The sequence below is a fragment of the Ascaphus truei genome, chromosome 8 (genome assembly GCF_040206685.1).
Source record: "Ascaphus truei isolate aAscTru1 chromosome 8, aAscTru1.hap1, whole genome shotgun sequence".
NCBI lineage: Eukaryota > Metazoa > Chordata > Amphibia > Anura > Ascaphidae > Ascaphus > Ascaphus truei.
In genome coordinates, this window is record NC_134490.1 from 102,656,450 (window position 1) to 102,678,587 (window position 22,138).

The 22,138-nt window shown below is 43.0% G+C and overlaps 1 protein-coding gene and 1 long non-coding RNA gene across 3 annotated transcripts in view; one reads left to right on the top strand and one right to left on the bottom strand.

Moving 5' to 3' along the window:
• JMJD1C (jumonji domain containing 1C) overlaps positions 1-22,138 on the bottom strand; it is a 1,023,975-nt gene that overhangs the window by 190,124 nt on the left and 811,713 nt on the right. The gene's annotated exons all lie outside the window — the stretch shown is intronic.
• The window catches only part of LOC142502128 (uncharacterized), a 54,977-nt gene that overhangs the window by 17,525 nt on the left and 15,314 nt on the right, over positions 1-22,138 (top strand). The window lies entirely within an intron of this gene.

Below are 22,138 nucleotides of genomic sequence, written 5' to 3' on the forward strand. Positions count from 1 at the left end.
TCTTTCTTGGATAAGTTTTACAATATCAGCAGTACTGTGCATGCATTTTCTCTCATCAGGTATACAAGATGTGCAGTTGCTAGGTAAAAACTTCTGTTTGCACCTAGCAAGTAAATGGTGTAAAGCAATCTCTCTGCTTCAACCAAATAATGTGGTTTTCTGCTTGAGTTCAGTCTCAACTTTGGGCATTATGACATTCACTCTTCACACTTTGGGATACCTTTTACACAGTTCAGCAATTCCTTTTTTATCTAGTAGGTTAGTGACGTCACTTGAGTGGCGACTTTCGGATAGCAGCATCAGGAACAGGCTTGTATCGACTCTAATAGCGCATTTGGCAGCCATTGTTTACTCTGACGAGGCTACTGTGGTACAATATTGAGCATATGTGTATTATTACAAATTGATACAAATTATGGTTATACTGCGCTATCTAGGAGTTTATTTTGGCAACTAGAGGACGATTTACGCGTATGCTGTTGTCACACTATTACCTTAGTGATCATTGAGACTCTACTGTGCAGGTACTTACCTTTGTAATAACACGTAACTGTTGTGCATAGCACCAGAGTACTCGGAGAACCTCGTAGGCAACAGCAGACAAACAGAGCTATTTGTATACTGTGATACAAGCAGTGGCAAATATATTTCTGTTTTGAGTACCATCTATCACATAGTTTGTTATCCACATGCTCCTAGATCTAATGTCATAAGACACACAGAGACACATGCTTATCTCTATGTGATGGCGCTGTGATTTATATACATTATACACCTGCCTAACCTTTTGACTTTGAGATACCACTATCAGCTGCGATTTTGAAAGTCAAGGATATGTGTATACATGGTATTGTACCGACTTATTTATGATTCAATACACATCCACCACTCAATTAATAGGGATTTTTAACAATGTATATGTGTTTTTAATATCTATGTAGATTTAATAAAATGTTATTATTTTCTGATTTCCTCTGTGATTCTGGGAACTACTCAGACATACAGTATCTTACTGCAGGACCATTTATGTCCAATAAATATGGCACTACTTACATGACATGAGATTGCTAACGATAAGGGAATCTTTTCAGATCAATCTTTTGATCACCACCGATACTATAGGCAATTTTACCCTCAGCACTTGTTTACTGAAAATTCCCCTGCTTCAGCACAGTCTTGCATCAATTTTCATATTTTTCTGCAAATACTCCATTCACAACTGGTAGTCCTATGCGGTGTGGCAGCCTTTACTTGAAGAATCAGTACCGCTCATGGGTCACCATTTGTATTCACTGCTTCAGCTAAACATTTGAAAATAACAAACGCCTATCCCTTTCAAGGGCTAACTCACTTCTTGAACCCTGACTATGACTGGAAGGCAAACCCCCTATTTCAATGACCATATTACACTTTATTGTGATTGGCATATAAGGTTCACCTGCTTCAGCAGTCTCTCTCTCTCTCCTCTTGAGATTGGGGAAAAGAGTCCATCTGTGGTTTTGTAAGTTTCAGTGCAGTGGTGTGTATCACTTTAACTCTGATCTCTGCTGCATGAGATTTTTTTTTTTTTTTTTAAGTTGCTCAGACTGTTTGTAAGCAAAAAGCATAAAAAAAAATTCACAGCCAAACTCCGGGTTCCTTAACTTCAAGAACCCCCTCTCGTCCCACTTCGGACACCATATGTAGGCGGACGCTCACAGAGGTATGCAAGGGAGTCTGGTTATAGTGTAATTAAATAAGCCTTTTATTGCGCGTTTTCCTTAACATCAGGAAACCATCCAAACAAGGGGTAAACAAAGCTTCTATTCACTTGGGAGTATTTCTAGTGAAATACTATGCAGTTCACAACTCCCTTAGATAAGCATGTCTCCGAGCCCCAAACATATAGCATGAAATGAACAGATATAAAAAGTCTCATAAATGAAAGTCTTATCTGTTCCATGTGGTTTGGAGGGAAAATCTCCTCTGTCCCTGGTTCAGCTCCCCTGTGTCTTGAAAGCAGCTCTGCTGTTTCTTCTGGCAGGGCTCAAAACAAGTGTCTCCAAGTTCAGCTCAGGTGTGAGCTAAGGAGTCTCACTTCCTGTCTCAAAAGACAGGCTTTTCTAAGCAATCTAATCAGGCAGGTGGTGTTTGTTAATTGACTACCAGCAGTTAACCACCACACTGCTGGATTAGAGGCACATTACTTGAACAGGGATAACTCCCCTGTTACAAGCTTCTTCAAGAGGCCCAAACCTTCAAGTCCACCTACATCACCTCCAAGAAGTCCATTATCCGTTGAAGATTCCCCCCCCCCCAATCATCTTCCTCCAATAATTGATGGGATGTTTTTTGCTCATAATGTACATTACTGTACAGAATACAGTTTTATTATACAGTTCTGGAATCAATAAATATAATGTTTACATCATAATCTATGTGTGTGCTGCATATCTTATTGCGTGCGTAAAATATTTTGTGCATTTTAGCATTAAAAATGCCTTCAGGAACGGAACGTTTGATTTAAACAGTGTTCCTATGGGAAAATGTGATTCGCTTTATGATGCTTCGCTATCCAACGCCATTTGAGTAGCGCATTGTGTCGGATAAGCGAGGACCGCCTGTACCCTCCTCTGCCCTTCCTTACATCTATAATAATAATAATAATATGTTCTTGTATAGCGCTGCTAGGTTTACATAGCGCTTTACAGAGACATTTTGCAGGCACAGGTCCCTGCCTCGTGGAGCTTACAATCTATTTTTTGGTGCCTGAGGCACTGAGGAGACTTGCCCAAGAGGAGATGTTACTTGCCCAAGATCACAAGGAGCCGACACCGGGAATTGAACCAGTCAGTGTCTTTACTCACTGAGCAACCCCATCTCACCCTAATCTCTCACTATACCCTCTATCCACCTTTAAGACCCACCTTAAAACACACCTGCTTAACGACGCATATGGGTAGCTCCGTGGCTAATACTATACACCCCATACATCGACCTTGTCCCCATGCAGATGCACTTAACCAGAACGCCCTCCTACGGTTTCTCTACATTCTTCCTAATTACCAGGGGCTCCTTTTCCTAAATGTTACTTTTATGTCTGAAGCTTTTATGTTCCTCCTATTATGTGTTATTTATATGATTATGTCACGTGTATTGGGCTTTGTCCATAGTAGGACGTGCTAGCTTCCGTGCTCCTCCTCCCCCCCCCCCCCGGCATCGCGCTTTCAAAACAAACTTGTTTGTATTGCGAAGCGTTGCTCTCCCTGTAGCGTATGTGTATGCGCTAGTGCATACTATGCGCTACTACATTGCCGACCTAGTGTTTGTTTTGGCGCAAGCTACGTAGCTCGCACAGTAGCCTGCACTATGGACGAAGCCTTACTGCTGCGAAGCACTATGTACATTAATGGCGCTATATAAATAAAGATATACATACATCGACTTCACTAATGGAATTCCCATCATTTTCACATGCAACTGTGCTAACCATGCATCTGAGCCAGGGACCTTTAATTATATACAAGTGATCCAAATAGTGTTAATGCAAATGTAGGTAAACAAATAGAACAAAGTCCCAAATAGCAGTGCATCCGGATCTCAGGTGGAGTAGCAGCAATATATAGCTTTATACGCTCTGAACCTGCTTGACGTAGGATTATAATGGCACCTGTGAGATTATATATGCTGTCACAATGATATATTTGTAGCTCATAAATTGGGTAGTGAAAATGATGACAGTCCTGTTTTGTCTGTGGAACAATCGGAGACTGTATATAAACAGCCCCGACTCCCTCCTCTGTCTGTATGTAAACACTCTCCAGAGCCCAGTACACTGGCCTGGGTACCGAGATGTGACAATAGAAATAAATCAAGTAACTCACAGTTGTGGTGCCAATCCGGTTCCAATGCGTGCCTCACGCTGAAAGCTGCGTATAGAGTTCCAGGAATAGTAGCAACGGAACACCGCGAGCAGAAAAAAATATTTAGAAGTGGGGCTGCGATGCCAAAATAAGCAGTGCACACATGGTATGAGGCAGGTCTGCATCACCAAGAGTGTGCACTGCTTCAATACATTTTAACCTATTTTTGGCATCGCAGCCCCCACTTCTATATATTTTTTCTGCTTGCTGTGTTCCGTTGCTACTATTCATGGAATTCTTAATGCAAATGTAGACATTCCCTAGTAATTAGACTGTAAGCTCTTCGGAGCAGGGACTCCTCTTCCTTAATGTTAATTTTTATGTCTGAAGCACTTATTCCCATGTTCTGTTATTTGTATTATTTGTTATTCATATGATTCTCACGGGTATTACTACTGTGAAGCGCTATGTATATTAATAGCGCTATATACTGTATATATATATATATATATATATATTGCAGAATAAATGAGTTCTTCAGTATTAGGTGATACCTTTTTTATTGGACTAACAATTTATGTCATAGGACAAGCTTTCGAGAGTTCTCCTCTCTTCTTCAGGTCAGGCAATACTGATATACAAAGGATTCTATGGCTAAAACAGTGTAGAGAAGAAAAAAAAACAGATATGTACTGTAGATAAGGTAGGGTGTTAAAAGTGTTTTAAGCCACCAGGGGAGGGTGACAAGGAAAGGTGGGGAGGGGGAGGGATGTTGGGGGGGAGAGAAAGTGTGGATAAGAATGGAGGCAAGCAGGATAATTACAAACAATTTTGATATGGTGTGAGAAAACCCATGTCCGCATTAAGTCCTTTGGTTTTGGTGTCAAAGAGTCTTATCATTCTGAGTTCAAATGTTTTCCGTTCTTGGTGCGTTTAAACATTCCATTGAGGATTTTGATTTTTAGATCATTTATGGAATGATCTGGTTGTGAGAAGTGATGTCCCACAGGTGAGCTGTATCTTCTTTCTTCGTGATGGAGTGTCTGTGCATATTCATTCTGCCTTGTAGTTTTTGTCTGGTTTCCCCAATGTAGCAACCTTGGTCACATTTGTTGCACTGAATCATATACACTATATTCCTGGATGTGCAGCTGTATGATCCTTTAACATTGAGTGTTCCATGGTTGTGACGGGCTGTGGGATCTTGGCATATATGTTTGCAGAGTTTGCAACGTTTGTTCTTGCATGGTTTTGTGTCATTATCAGTGTCTTTAAAATCGTTGTGAAGTTTTCTGCTGACTAATTTCTGTTTGAGGTTTGGTGGTTGCCGGAATGCAAGAATGGGAGGTTTGGGAAAGATTTCTTTTAATGTCGCATCCTCTGCCAGCATGGGTTGCAGATCTTTGATTATTTTTCGTATACCTTCTAGGGTAGGGTTGTATCTGGTCACTAGTGGTATGCGTGTGGTAGGTTCTTTCTGTCTGTATTGTAGCAGGTGTTCTCGTGGGGCTTTTAGTGCAGATGTAATAGTTTTTGGCAATGGTCTTTGGTTTGTATCCCTTCTGTCTGAACGATTCGGTCAGGGTTATCAGATGCCTGTTTCTGTCTTCAGTGTCAGAGCATATGCGGGGGTATCTTATAGCCTGGCTGTGTATTGTACCTTGTTTTGTATGAGTGGGATGGAAGCTGGAGTTGTGGAGGTAACTGCATCTGTCTGTTGGTTTCTTTTATATAGAGGTGTGTAGTTTGCCATCTTTCAGTGTTACTGTTGTATCTAGAAAGTTTACTAGGTTTGCCGAATAATCCATTTTGAGTTTACTTGATGGATGGAATGAGTTCAGGGACTCGTGGAATTGTTTTAGGTTTTCTTCACCCTCTGTCCATATTATAAACAGGTCATCAATGTATCTGTAGTATTTGTAGGTTTGTGGGGGCATGTAGTTAGGAATCTTTGTTCAAGATTTGCCATGAAAAATTGGCATATTGCGGTGCCATCTTGGTACCCATTGCAGTCCCCAATAGTTGTAGGTACATTTCCTTGTTGAAGCTGAAGTAGTTGTGTGTGAGGATGTATTCTATCAGTTTGGTAATTACATCAGCGCTGTATTTCTGATCCAGGGGAGATGTTGTAAGGAAATGCAGGCATGCCTCAATACCATCCTTGTGGGGGATGTTGCTGTAAAGGGATTCTACATCCATGGTAACTAGCAGTGTGTTGGATGGTAGTTTGTTGATGTTGTTAAGATTATTGAGAAAATCTGTGGTATCTTGTATGAAGCTGTTGGTGCTTCTGACTAAAGGTTTGAGGATATTCTCCACTAAGCCTGATATTTGTTCCGTGAGTGTATCCATACCTGTTATAATAGGTCTGCCGGGGTTTCCTGGTTTGTGGATTTTGGGAAGCATGTAGAAGATCCCAACTCCTGGGTTGTCAGGTATTAGTTGCTTCAATTGTGGTTGCAGGTGGTTAGGGAATGTTTGAATGAGATTCATGAGTTGCTTTGTATATTCCTGGGTTGGATCATGCGTGAGTTTCTTGTAGTAGGTGTTGTCTGTGAGTTGTCTATTGCCTTCTATGTATTTATTTCTGTTCCTAAGCATCACTGTGCCTCCTTTATCTGCTGGTTTGATGGTGATGTTGTGGTTGTTTCGCAGTTCCTTGATAGCAGATCTCTCCATGTGGGATAGGTTGTACATAGTTTTTTTCTGCTGTGTTGATGCTAGTGAGGAAACTTATGATCTTAAGCTCTGTATGTAGCCGTCAAGTATGACGTTGCGTCCTGTTGGTGGTGTGAAGTACGAGTTCTTCTTCTTCTTGTTGTTCTCTGTCATTATGGGGGTGCTCTCTTTTTTGTGGAAGTATTCTTTCAGTCATAGTCTCCTGAAGAATTCTTCTAGGTCTGAGAATAATTGGATTTGATCCAGTTTGGTGGTGGGACAGAATGTTAGTCCCTTGGAGAGAACAGAGATCTCAGGTTTTGAGAGTTTATAATCAGACAGATTTATAACTCCCTGGCAGGCGGTGTGCTGTTCTGGGTTGAGGTTGTATATCTGTCTTGAAGTCAGTTCTAGTTTCTAGTTCTAAGTAGTTGTCCTGCTTTTTGTTGGTTTGAAATCCCTGCTGTTGTGTCCGTGGTCTGCGGTCATAATGAGAGAGGAGTTGTAGTTTATTTGGTTTCTTCTTGATTAAATTCCGCTGCAGTCTCTTGTGCAGAGTTTGCATATCTTTTTCTAGTTTGTTGGTATTTGCACTGCTTTACAATTGCTGGGTTTGGAGTATTGTGCATTTTTGCCGTTCTAATTCCTGTTTTTTTCCATATAGTTGATGGATCAGTTTGTTTCTCAGTTTCTAACTGAGGCGTTTGCATTGTTCTTCAGCGTAATGGGAATTGTGTGTTGTTGCAACAACAAACGTTGCAAACTCTGCAAACATATATGCCAAGATCCCACAGCCACTCATAACCATAGAACATTCAATGTTAAAGGAACCTACAGCTGCACATCCAGGAATATAGTGTATATGATTCAGTGCAACAAATGTGACCAAGGTTGCTACATTGGGGAAACCAGCCAAAAACTACAAGGCAGAATGAATATGCACAGACACTCTAAAGTATCTGTTGTCTAAATTTGGCATAGGTTGAACTTGATGGACGGAAGTCTTTTTTCAACCTCATCTACTATGTAACTATGTAACTATGTAACAAGCTGACAGATGCACACACTCTCTCTGTCCCCCTCACTCTTCCAATTCCACTATCCCTTCTCCTCGCTCTGTGTTCTGCCCACAAAACTCTGTCACTCTGATTTCTACCGGGAGTCACTAACCAGTCCTGTTGAATTAATAGAGATCAGAGTGACCAAGCACCGCTCCGCAGGCAGGTTAGAACGAGGAGATTTGTACAATGGTAGGCTGCTATTTCACACCCGGGATCTGGAATTAAAGAGAAATGGGGCCCCCTAAATCAGAGGGAGCGCTAAGCCACGGCTTAGTTCGCTTACATGCCAGAACCACCTATATCTACAATTGCTTCTGCGCAAGTAATCATCACTCTCTCTTCATTTGCTTATTAAGAAAAAATACAAATACTTCACTTGTACTGTAAGTTAAGAAAAAAAAAACATCCTGTTATTTATATTCAAAACGTATTTTGTTGCAGCTAAGCTATAAACAAACAAGTCTTTAAACCTAACCACGCTTAAGGGGGAAAATCTGGTAAAGTTTATCTTGGCAATACATGTACTGCCGTTGCAATAATGTAAAATGTAACTGATATCTGCAATTTTTGGGGTGCGTGCTCAAGTATCATACTTGAAGGCTGTTAAGAATAAAGCTGTTTCCAAACGCACAATAATCACAGTGGTTGAGTTATCGAGCATTTTTCAAAGTCTGTGCAGAACAAAATACATCTATTCTCAAACTACAGTAGGTTATGAACTGTGGTGCACATTTAAGTCCAGTTCCTTGCCTGAAGTCTACTTTCTGCCCCTTGTAAAACCAAATTAAATGTGGAGGTCCTGGCAAAGTTATATGTGATGTGTTCACTTTTTCTTTATAATTCCTAAAAATATTCAAGGTTCAAGAGATTGTAATCTTGCAATCAGCAGATATGAGTCCCAACAGCAAAATAAAAGAAAAATCACAACAGGCCATTTATAAAACTCCCCCCAAAATAAGTTGTGCATAGCATGACACATTTAATGCAAAGGAGGGTTATTAAGACATCATTTTGGCAGTATTATGAGCAAAATAAATACATAAATGCACTTATCATTAGGGTTAATAAAAAGTTCACACTATTTTACTCTATCAATATTTAGCCAATATAGATTTTTTTAAATAAAGTAGCAGTTAGTAATGAATAATGCTAAATCAGTCTCTTTTTATCTGACAAAAGGAAGAAATAAAATTGTAAGGAAATTCATAATACCTGCTGTAAGACAGTGCTGCCTTTGTTCCCTGGCACGACCAGTCTCCTGCAGCTCACTGAGCGGCACTTAGCTAACAGTCTGACCTTCAATTACTATTTTGGCTTGGAGCCCTTGGATGCTTGTTGTGCAAGTAACACTGTCCACTATTCTATAGCAAGTCATTTCAACCCAAGTTTTAGTGCACAATAAAAATTGATTCTCACATAACAAAAGTATATCTGAAAAACTATCGCCAAAATATTAAGCGTTTGTCCGCCTCTCAGTGTTTCATCCTTTTATGGCAGGTCAGGTGGAGGGTTTCCCTTCTATGAAGGAATAATGAGTCTATGGAGTAGTTCGCTTAGCTGTGCAAACAGGCTAAGCACTTTTGGATTTGGAGCTGAACGAAACACTTACTTTCACTTCCCATTACATGAAATGTGACTATCATACTTCTAGCTGAAAGTTTCACCTGCATTTCAAAGGTTGCAAATCTATTAATACTGATCACAACTGTAAACAAATCCTGCGATAAAACACAGTGCTGATGTAAATTTTGGGTAGGGTACTTCCTGCATATACATTACAAAAACATTACAATACAAACAATCTTTGTGATAAGACGAATAGATAATGACTAAGCATGGCATGACAGGTTGGAAACAATTTATACATTTTTTTTAAAAGCCATTCGAACATCAAAAGGGCCCAAACTTTTATCATTAGTCTTCACTTTCTTGACATGAAACCCATAATTTGGCCATTTTAAAGCAGCAATACTACATTCCCCCTATTTTTCTTGTTTGAATATGTAAAGCATGTGGCAATGTTTAATTCTACATTTTTACCTAAACTGGTAATCGTTTGGTGCTCCTGTTATAAAATCTTTATGGTGTTACTAACAGTAACATTTACTAACAGTCAGTGTAACTCAAGGTAACATTATCTATTGTTATGGTTTGCAGCTCAAACTGCTGGGAATATTGGCAACAAATGATCACAAACAGGAACGTGTAACAAATATCTTGCACTGCTTGGGAGCTGGGCTAAAAGGATGCTTTAAAAGTCATTAAAATGGCATTACTAAAATGTCATTAAAATGGCATTATGATAGTCTTATTAGACTGCTGGTCCGGCATCTCCGGTTTCTCCAGATGCCGGCAGTCCTGCTGCTCCCAGGAAGTCTCTTGCCCTTTTTCTATGCAGGCTTCTCTGCTGCGTGGCTTTGGGTTCCCCACCTGTTTCCAGGCAAATCCCAATGGTGAACAAGCCTGGATCCTTTTGGCTGGAGCTCCGTTATTGCTGGGTTTAAATCCGAGCTCGGTCACAGGCAATCCTCTGTGACTCTCCTCTCCCGCACATGAGGAACCGGAACTCTAACAGAGACTCCAACAGGGATGCTGACAGGTGCTCACTTCCTGTCTTTTAAACCCTATTTAATCAGGTCCTGTCTTTTAAACCTTGTTTAATCAAGATTTCATTCCATACACCTCCTGGCTCAGGTAGGAATCCTGACACCAGTGTAGTTTCCAGCCTTGTAAAGGGAGTTAACTCCTTCACTCCCATACAGGATGAAAGCAATATTTGTATATTCTTGTAACAGGGGACTTATCCCTGTTCAGTAATGTGCCTTTAATCTAGCATTGTGGTAGTTAATTACTAAACACCACCTGCCTGATTAGATTGTTTACAAAAACCTGTCTGTTCAGACAGGAAGTGACTCTCTTTAGCTCTGACTGAGAGCTGACCTTTGGAGAGACACAGCAGAGGTTCTTGAGTCCCAGGAGAGACTGACCAAAAGAAACCCAGATCTCTGAAGCTGACCAGTCTTGAGCTCTGCCAGCCACACAGCAGAGCTGATTGCAAGACACCAAATAAGACTTCTAAACCTGGATGCTGATATTTTTCTCTGCACGCACGGGTGCGGTTCCAGGAGAGCAGAGAAGCTTACTCTACAGCAACTAAACAGATAAGACTTTCCTTATTAAGAGACTGCTTATATCTGCTTATTTTCATGTTATGTATTTGGGCTGGGAGAAGCTTAACTAATGGAGATGTGAACTAATTGCAAGGATTTCACTAGAAATACTCCCAAGTGAATGGAAGCTTTGTTCCCCCCCCCCCCCCCTGTGTTTGGATAATTTCCTGATGAAAAGGAAAAGGCACAATAAAGCCTATTATAATTTCACATTATAAACGTCTTCAAATTGTGTACCTCTGTGAACGTCCGTCTACAATTCTCCATAATTTGTTGCTGTGCTTCAGTTATTAAACAATTGCTTTCAATAGTATTAAATACGTTTTAATGGTGCAGTGCTTTAATGTTGTTTAAACTTAAATATATATTGCTAAGGTACTGTAAAAGAAATTGGTAATTTAGCCTCTTCAAATGTATTGTAGGCCACCCTACCAGAGAAGGTGGATAATCAAGCTGTATATATCACTTACATTCATTTTATTCATTATATGTTCCTATGATGTATTACAGTTTATATAAGGTTTTGCACAGTGGAGAAATTCAAAGGAGCTGGAGATGCCTGCGGTGGTGGGTTGCTTAGCAACCTTGTGACGTTACAGAAGTACAAAAAAAAAAAGAATATTGGGTTGTTTAAGGCCATTTCACACATTCTGAAAATGTTACATTGTATAAAAGAACAATTTAATGAATTCCTGTTTATGAAGCACATGACTATGTGTCTACGCATATATGTATGCCCAAGACAGAGTTCCTGATTTTTCGAAAGATGTTTATTTTCACACCCTTTGAAATTAAGGATGGATGGCACAACCACTTACCCCAGTGATTTTCAACTCTTTTTGGTTAAGGAACCCTAAGTGAAATTCTGAGGAACCCCCAACCACGTCTTATAGCAACTCTGATCAGATGCATTGTAAGGAATACCCAACCCTCCCTAATAGTGACTCTGATCAGATGCATTATAAGGAACCCCAACCCTCTCTAATAGCGCGTCTGAGATCAGATGTATTGTAAGCAACCCCAACCCTCTCTAATAGCGCGCCTGAGATCCGATGCATTGTAAGCAACCCCAACCCTCTCTAATAGCGCGCCTGAGATCAGATGTATTGTAAGGAATCCCCAACCCTCTCTAATAGCGTGTCTGAGATCCGATGCATTGTAAGGATCCCCAACCCTCTCTAATAGCGCGTCTGAGATCCGATGCATTGTAAGGAACCCCAACCCTCTCTAATAGCGCACCTGAGATCAGATGTATTGTAAGGAATCCCCAACCTTCTCTAATCGCACATCTGAAATCAGATGCATTGTAAGGAACCCAACCCTCTCTAATTGCGTGTCTGAGATCCAATGCATTGTAAGGAACCCCAACCCTCTCTAATAGCAACTCTCTGATCAGATGCATTGTAAGGAACCCCAACCCTCTCTATTAGCAAGTCTGATCAGATGCTTTGTATGGAACACCAACCTTCTCTAATAGCAACTCTGATCAAATGCACTGTAAATTCTATATTTGATACAATTTTCAAATGGTCAGAATATTGCAGAGAACCATTTAGGGGTGCCCGGGGGAACCCAAGGGTTCCTAGGAACCCTGGTTGAAAAACACGGACTTACCCCATCATACAAGTTTGCTACCTTGGTGTCACATTTGACTCCTTCCTTTTCTTCTCACATTCACAAACTTGCAAAATCCTGTTGTTTCTTCCTGCACAACATAGCCAATATACGCTCCTTCCGTTCTCACTCAATACTGTTAAAACCCTTACCCTCTCTCCTTAAATCAAATGGCTGGCTCTCCATTTAATCCAGTCTTTCCGTCAAAGTTCTTCTCCTGACCCCCAAGACATTGTATGTCCTTGTCCTGCTCTATATGGTTTCTCTAATTACCCTTTCACGTACACTATACTCTACACAAGCAAGCCTCCTCTTTACTCCACCTACTGTATGTCCACTGCTTCCTTCCATCTGAAAGCATTCTTTCTTGCCGCACACACCTGTGGAATGCCTTGACATTGGTGCTGTTAAAATGTGTGAGTGTTTGTTGAAAAGTGTGTGGTGGTGCTTGTGGTGGAAGGTTAGGTATTATGACTACCTTGTGATTAAAATATTTTCTTTTATAGCGCTGACAATGTAAACAGTATTTTACAGGCACAAAGGGCCCTGGGCAGTATGCTGTTAAGCAGTCTTCCCTATTCTTTGGAAAATTTCCTTTTCTTTCATTTGAATTTTGTAGGATGGAGTTAGTGTACATAGGATGAAAACACACACAAACAAAAAAGAAAACGCATATAGTGCAATATGTCTGATATACAAAAATATATATGGAAAAGGTGGATAATGTTACACTTACAAAGTTCAAATCAGGCTCATTAATGAAGTAGTAATCTTCTTGATGCTCTTAAATAGAAGATACTTTATGCATGAACATTTTTACAAATACACTCGCAAACATCTGTTTAAAAAGGCATTGGAGTTCACAGGCTAAAAGGTACAGGTGTTCGATCTAGATACTGGTCTGGCACAGGGGCCAACGCAACAACTCGCTCTACGCATTTCACAGGGTAACCGGCTTCCTCAGGGGTTGTTGGACTGAGTGAATCACTGAACTTTAAATGCCGCACTATCCAACGATGATGTCGTACAACATACAAAACTTTATGCAAACAAATGGGTTACAATACCCAAACAAATCTAAATGGAAGACATAACAAATAATTACCTCACATGGGGTCTACATATTTAAAAAACAATATTAATATACTTAAAATATTTGTGTGTTGGAGAGGCTGGGGGCCATTTTGTTAATTATAACCCGCTGCGGAAGGGCTGCTTCCTGTCCCCAACAATAACAAATGAGGAACGCGGGCCCGGAGACAGCTGACCTACCCTGTGTGCCCCAGCAGAGGGGGGAACAAATAGGCCCTCTGGTGTGTAGCTAAGATCTAGGTGAAGCTATCAATACAGAGTTCCAAAAACTGCCTTTAGAGGGGTGAACAGCTCTGGAGCTGAATCTGCACAGAGAGGAGATAAAATACAAACCAAAGTCCCTCCCGTCAACCATATTCTTCCCTGTGCCTCAACACTTATTTCAACTATAACAGAAGTGGAAAATCTGCAAGCAATGTTCGAGTGAACAAGACACCTCAGTAATGAGGGGGCTTAATTCAATTTAAAATCACGCATCACCCAAACAAACTCCGCTCTATTCATAAATAAAGACTCGCCGGCCAATAACATTCATGCCATCCAACAAGCAACAAAAGAAGGCGGCACCCCCATGGGAGGCCTCCCTTTTCTTAAAAAAAAAAACAGTACGGGAACCACAGATCAAGAAGGGCCTGTCTCGTGGGCAAACAGGCAGACACAGAACCATACTCCGAGGAAGAAATGGGTACCCCACTTACTCGCAAAGAAATGCTGGTGTTTGTCCAGGATATCAAGAGCTCCTTTCACTCCGAGATTCAGAGCATCCACCGCAGTCTCAAAGATGAAATAGCATCTATAGGAGACCATATTGCGGACCTGGAAGAAAAGGTTGACACCACCGCCCACGATCAAGAATCCCAGGCCCAGGAAATCCATGAACCCAAGTTAAAATAATCTTCGAGAAACTGGAGGAAACAGAAAATCGGTCAAGACGCAATAACCTGCGGATCAGAGGAGTGCTGGAAGAAGTGGACAATGTCCAATTAGACGCATACCTTACCCGGCTTTTCACATCCCTTCTACCAGAAGCATAGGCAGACAAACTTCAGCTGGACAGAGCTCATAGGCTCCCTAGACCTAAACATCTTGATCTAGCAAAGCCAAGGGATGTGATTATGCGTTTACACTACTTTCGCACCAAAAAGGAGATCTTGAGAGCCGCAAGATGCACTCCAAAGATCGAACAAGACAATGTTTCACTACTCATTTTCCTTGATTTGGTCCAAATGACACTGAACAAATGATGAATGTATGCGCAGATTACCAACACAGTGCGAAATAATAAAATCCGTTATCGCTGGGGCTTCCCGTGCAAATTACTGTCCTTCTACAGGAAACAATGTACGTTGTTCTCTCACCAGAAGAAGGCGAGGAAAGATTAAGATCACTTGGTCTACTGGAGCCAGAAGACCCGGAGGCTCCCCAACGGGATCGTCTCCCATCCAAACCACTGCATCCGGCATGGGCATGGGAAAAGACCCCAACCCCAAGACGAGCGAAAGTCAAGCCTATATGAAGAATTAAAGCTGTCTATTCACTAAGAATTTATCTAAGCAGGCATGTTCTGGATCCAAGTTTCCTGTTGACACGTTGTCCAACCTAGAAAGGTTTTTTGAAGTTAATAAAAGGTTTCTGAGGCATCTGAGGTCTGCTTGCTCGCCTGGACCACTCTGAAAGAGCTGAGTTGTTTGCAATACAGGAAGCAACCAACGACAGTTTGTTAAACTGAGACGCGCTCTGAATAAGGTTATGGACTGACGAACTAACTACCCTAAAAATGTTTTTCGAATATATATATATATATGTATATTTATTAAGGTTATGGTGGGTAAAAAAAAGTGACAAAAACCCCCCACAGTATAGCATATAGCAACTGTAAATATTCCTGTATATTCATTTGCATGTCTTAGACAGGTTTGCAACCCTGTCTTTCACCATTATCGCCCAGCACACAGCACTTCCACTGCAACAAGGGATTCTGGGAAATGACATGCAAATGAGCACACAGTGCCACCTTTTATCTCAAGCTCACATTACATGAACAACCCTTAGCCAATGCATGCTGCTTTAAACACAGCTTTTAAGCAAGGACTTGGGAGATGCAAAGTCAGTTAACCCACTCACAGACATGTTTCAACCTTGATGGGTATCATCAGTGTGAGGTTGGTTGCTGACATTTGCTCATTTGAGATTAAAGAGTAGGTAATCACCACATTTATTAAGGTTATGGTGGGTATGCAGAGAACAACAAACGCAGACCCCCCTGAGGTGGATAACGGTATCGCCATAGAAATTTCCTTAGAGGCCTTGCAATTTGTTAGTAATCAGTTATCCACCGTCTCCCAGCAATTGGCCAAGTTCTCCCCTCAGGAGAACCCCATGGCTCGCATGCCACCAGTGGCCACAACCTACGCCAACCCTGGTCCCCGGATTCTCTCTCTGAATCGCTACGATGGGGACCCCTTTGCCTGCCGCGGTTTCTTAAACCAATGTGAGATGCAGTTTGAGATGCCCCCCTCCCTGTTTCCCACTGGTCATGCTAAAGTAGCATATGTCTACGCCTTGCTCACCGGAGACGCCCTCGCCTGGTCCTCCCCCTATAAGAGCGCAAAAGTGAATTAACGCAAGATTACTCTCTCTTCAGACGCGAGTTTCAACTTGTATTTGATACTCCTGCACGGCGCGAGACAGCCGCCTTCTCTCTTTTCCACATTTCTTCTTCTCAGGAGCGACGGCACGAAAGGCACTGTTCTCGTTCTCCTTCTGTTGTTTCTCACAGGTCGCCTACAACACCTCTCCTGGCACTGGAGTCTCCGGAACCGATGCAGGTCGGCAGTCAGCAACTTCGGGCCACGAAGAGAGCGCGGCGTCGCCTGAATAGACTTTGCTTCTACGGAACATTGTCTCAAAAATTGTCCCCTGAAGCCGGGACGGGCACATCCAGTAAAGGTAGAGGGGCTTCTACTGGATACTGTCTCTCCTTGCCCCTCTCCTCCCGAAGCTCTCCCAAAGAAGTTTCTGCTTCCTGCCACGTTGGAGGGTCCGAACCTTTTCCTGAAGGTTGAAGCTTTCGTCGATTCAGGATCTGGTGGTAACTTCCTGGACAACAAGTTCGCGTCGGAGAATCACATCCCCATGGTCAGAAGGTAAACCCCCATTGGCCTTGAGGCCATCAACGGCAGGCCCCTCCAGCCGGCATTTATCATTTGGGAGTCCACTTACAGTGACCTTGGCTGATGGTCATAAGGATATTTTTCAATCTCCTACGGCGCAAATAATTTTAGGATGCCTTGGCTTCAACTCCACAATCCGCGCATTGACTGGACCGGTACTCTCCCTCTTCAGTGGCCTTCGTCCGCAGACGCCATTCCTGTGGAGTCTCCTGTTGCGGTGCTTGCCGGTCTGGTTTCCATTTCTTCCAATCTATTGACCCTGCCTACCGTGTATCATGAGTACCTGGATGTGTTCAACAAGGTACAAGCGGAGATTCTTCCTCCCCATCATCAGTACGATTGTCCTATCGATCTCATTCCTGGGACCATCCTGCCGAAGTCTAAGTCATATCCACTCTCCGTCCCGGAGACCGAGGCCATGACGTCCTACATTCAGGAAATCTTGGAGAAGAGATTCATCCGCAACTCTACCTCCCCTGCCGGGGTTGGCTTCTTATTTGTGAAGAAGAAGGATGGATCGCTCAGGCCGTGCATTGACTTCCACGGACTCAATAAAATCACGGCGAAGAACCGGTATCCTCTTCCGCTTATCTCTGAACTGTTCGATCGTCTCCAGGGGGCCATTATCTTCTCAAAGCACGATTTAAGAGGTGCCTATAATCTCTTTCGCATAAGGGAGGGGGACGAGTGGAAGACCGCATTTAACACACGTTCTGGACATTATGAATATCTTGTTATGCACTTTGGTTTATGTAACGCTCCTGCCGTTTTGCAAGAGTTTATGAACGACATCTTCCGCGATGTATTGGGAACATTTGTCATAGTCTACCTAGACGACATTCTATTTTTTTCTAAAAGTGTGGAGGAACACATTTCACATACCAAACTAGTGCTTTCTAGACTCCGTTCTAATCGCCTATATGCCAAGATGGAGAAGTGTTTGTTCCACCAGTCCTCTACTGCCTTCTTAGGCTATATCATCTCCAGCCAAGGCTTCTCCATGGATCCAGAGAAACTGAAAGCTGTTCTCGATTGGCCGCTGCCGAATTCACTTAAGGCTGTGCAGCGTTTTCTCGGCTTCGCCAACTATTACAGGAAATTCATCAAAAAAATTTCTTCTATTGTTCTTCCTATCACCGCACTGACCAAGAAGGGCGCCGATATCTCGTCCTGGTCGCCGGAAGCTATTCTTGCCTTTGAGGTTCTCAAGAAGGCTTTCGTTTCTGCACCCATCCTTCGTCATCCGGATACCTCCCTCCCCTTCACTTTGGAGGCCGACGCCTCGGACGTAGGAGCCGGCGCAGTCCTTTCCCAGAGGACTTCTCCCCAAGAAAAACTTCACCCCTGTGGATTTTTTTCATGGAAATTTTCAGCTGCCGAAAGGAATTATAATATTGGTATTCGTGAACTTTTGGCCATAAAACTGGCTCTTCAAGAATGGAGACACCTTTTGGAGGGTTCCAAAGAACCAGTTGCTATTCTCACTGACCACAAAAATTTGTTATATATTGAGGGGGTGCGTCGTCTGGGATCCCGCCAAGCTCGCTGGTCACTATTCTTTTCCCGCTTTAACTACACCATCTCATATATTCCTGGGACCAAAAATGTCAAAGCAGACACTCTTTCTTTAGTTCGTCATCGAAACCGAAGCTAATGAAACCACGGAGCCTATTCTTCCTGCCAAATGTATTATTTCCGCTAACAACTTCGATGTGTTGGACGAAATCAAGAAAGCTCAAGCTCACATTCCCAGCAGGTTCAGGGTACCAGAAGGACTCCTATACGCAGCTCCACGCTTTCGCCATAAAGTTTTACTTTGGGGTCATTCTTCTAGAGCAGTCAGTCATCCAGGCTTCAAAAGGACAGCAGATCTCATTAGACGGACTTTTTGGTGGCCAAAGATGAACCAAGACATTCTCGACTTTACCACCGCCTGTCCTGTATGTGCCCAGAGTAGGACACTCCATCACAAATCTTCCGGACTTCTCTTGCCTCTCCCCATTCCGGAACAACCCTGGAAACATGTTTCGATGGATTTTATTGTTGAACTGCCCACTTCCAAAGGGATGAACACCATTCTGGTCGTAGTAGACAGGTTCTCTAAACAAGCACACTTTATTCCCCTCAAGGGTCTTCCTAACTAGGCCACGTTGGCTGATGTCTTCTCCAAAGAAATTTTCAGGTTACATGGCGTACCCATTTCTATTGTCTCTGACCGTGGATCACAGTTCATCTCGAAATTCTGGCGGGCATTTTCCCAAAGACTCGGTATCTCTCTTTTGTTTTCCTCAGGATACCATCCTCAAACCAATGGTCAAACAGAAAGGATGAACCAAACCCTTGAACAATATCTATGATGTTTCATATCGGACTCACAAGACAACTGGGTGGACCTTTTGCCAGGGGCCGAATTTGCTATAAATTCTCTAAAAACGAGTCTACTCAGGAGTCTCCCTTTTTCATCAACTTCAGTTTCCACCCCAGTAGCCTTCCTCTCTCGCCCTCCCCTTCTGGCGTTCCTGCGTCCGACTCCCATGTTGTCAATTTCCAAGAATCTTGGAAAAGGATCCTCAAGACGTTACAATCTGCGGTTGCCAAACAAAAGACCAAGGCAGATCGTCATCGTCAACCTGGGCCTTCCTTCAAACCTGGCGACCGGGTGTGGTTATCCTCAAAAAATATTAGGCTGAAAACACCATCGCCCAAACTATCTCCTGGATTCCTAGGTCCATTCAAGATTTTGGAGAAAATTAATCCTGTGTCTTACCGTCTCGACCTTCCTCCTACTATGAAGATTCCGTCCGTTTTCCATGCTTCCCTCCTTAAACCTTTTGTACCTAGTCCTCATTTTCCTGTCCCCTCTCGGAAACCCGATCCAGTCACCACCCTAGGACAACAGGAGTATGAGGTCCAATCACTTATCAATTCCCGCTGGTCCAAAAACAAACTTCAATTCCTGGTCCACTGGAAGGGCTATGGCCCAGAAGAACGTTCCTGGGTACCTGCACGTCACATCCATACCCCAAGACTACTCCTTCAATTCCACCAAAAATTCCCCCTCAAGCCGTGGTTGGATCGCTCAGAGATCGATCCTCAAGGGGGGGATACTGTGACGATTCAGGGGATTCCTTCCCCTTCTTTTCCCTCTGTCCCATCTCCTGTCAATCCCTCTACCCTTTCCCACTCCTGTCCCGTTCCGTCTACCTCTTTCCCACTACCTCAGCGCGCCCGAGCGGTCCCCGAGCCCCTGCAGTTACGCTCCCCGCTCCCTGACACCCGCTGTACCCGCGGTCAGTACCTCACCTTCCCTTGCTGTCCTGTCCGCTTCTCTGCCTTCCTCCAGCGGGGTGCCCGTGGCGCGGCGCTCTGCGTGCCTGCTGACGCGGCCTGTGCGAGCGCTCCCTCAGCTCGCAGAGGGCACGCGCACACGCTCCTCCTCTGGGCTCTGTCGCCCTTCTGCTCCCTCCTCTCAGTCCCTGCGGGCCATCTCCCTGTCACAGCCTGTGCGCGCGCACCCTCAACTTACAGAGGGCGCGCGCACATGCTCCTCTTATTTTGCCTGTCACGTTCCTGACTCCTCCTCCCAATCCCTAAAGGCCATTCCCCTGGCTGCCCCTTCTGTCTCCTCCTCTTCTCTCCCTGACATATCTCTGTTGTCTCCCACTTTTCTCTCTGCTCCTCCCCTCTCTCCTATTGGTGTGCCTCCCTTTATAATCCCTGTCTGTCCTCTTCTTCCTCGCTCTGCATAGTTCCTGTTTCCCTGTGTGTGCTGACTTATGCTGTGCTCCCTCTGTGTCCCTGCTGTATCCTGCTCCTGTGTTTACCTTGGATTTCCCTGGCTTTTGACCCCTGCTTGTCCTGGACTACTCTGCTCTCTTTACCCCTTTGAACCTTGCTACTGACTCTACATCGCTTACCTCTGGCATCCTTGGACCTGGCTTTGTACCCTGACGACTCTACCCTCTGGACCCCTGGACAATGGCACATGGACACGACCATTCTTATGCTTACACCATCAGACGTTGCAAGTATAACTAACAACTCTTTCTACAGGCCCAGCAACGCTATACCACACTCCGGGCTTGCTCCCACTGCTGTGGGTGTGTGGTGTAATACCGTTCCCACCTCAGTACTGGGGTCTTGCCAGGTCTGCGGGCATACAGGCGTGACAATTGTCACTTTATGACGGCCACGATCTCACAGATGGGATTTACCCCAAAAATTCTTAACAGTATAACTACACTCTACTCTGCCCCAACAGCTATAGTGAGGACCAACAGTTGTTTGTCTGACCCTTTCCCAATACTAAACGGAACTAGACAGGGATATCCGTTGTCCCCCCTGCTATTTGCCCTAGCCATAAAACCACTAGCCTGCTAGATAAGATCGAATCCCAATATCTCCGGTATTTCTGTTGACAAAGCAGAGTTCAAGGTAGCTCTCTTCGCAGACGATATATTATTGACGCTTTCAAAACCTCTTATCTCACTCTCTAATCTTTTTCAAGTTTTTTCGGAATTTGGCTCTCTCGGGATACAAGATTAATCGCACTAAATCTTTGGCCCTTAGTTTAAACCTTTCCAAGGAAATGGTAAAACTACTCCAACTTAATTTCGATATTAAATAGAACCCGAACCATATTAAATATTTAGGTGTCCAAATAACTAAAGACTACTCTAAACTATACAGTACAAATTTCAAACCCTTCTTCGAATAAATAATAAAAGATCTAGCCACATGGAGTCCATATACAATATCCTGGTTTGGGAGGATACCAACGATTAAAATTAATATTTTACCAAGACTCCTCTACCCTTTCCAAACTCTCCCAGTTAAAGTTTGCCAGAAAGATCTAAATAATATACAAAAGAAAATTCTCAAATTTGTATGGCAAAATAGGCGCCCCAGAGTTCGCAAAGATATCCTTTATAAGTCTAAATTAGAAAGAGGCCTAGCCCTCCCGAATTTACAAAAGTACTATAGAGCGGTTCAACTGATTAGTTGGCATACAAATTCAACGGACAAAAGATGGGTTGAACTCGAAAATCTGATTTGCGCCTTATCTGAAATGAAGAACCTCCTATGCCTCAACAGAAAAGCTAGACCAGCCGAGATCTATAAAAACCCGGTGATATCTTTTGCCTGTAACCTTTGAGACTCTCTTAAATCCAGGTTCCAACTAACCGGCCTCCCTTCTCTTATGCAACCTCTGTTCACAGACCCCTTCCTGCCCTTTTATTCGAGAAACCAACAATCCAACCCATGGATCCAAAAAGGCCTTTCAAGAGTCAATGATATTCTTATTAATGGGAAAGTCCCTTCATTTAGGTTATTACAAACAAGCCACGATATTCCCTCCTCTGAGTTTTTCAGGTTTCTCCAGGTCAGGCACTATATCCAATCTATCTATAAACCACATAAATATCACAATCTAACTCTATATGAAAAGTGGTGTCTGCACCAGTCTCCCACAAAAGGTATTATCTCTACGATTTACAAAAATTTAACTCCCATTAAAAGTAAACAGA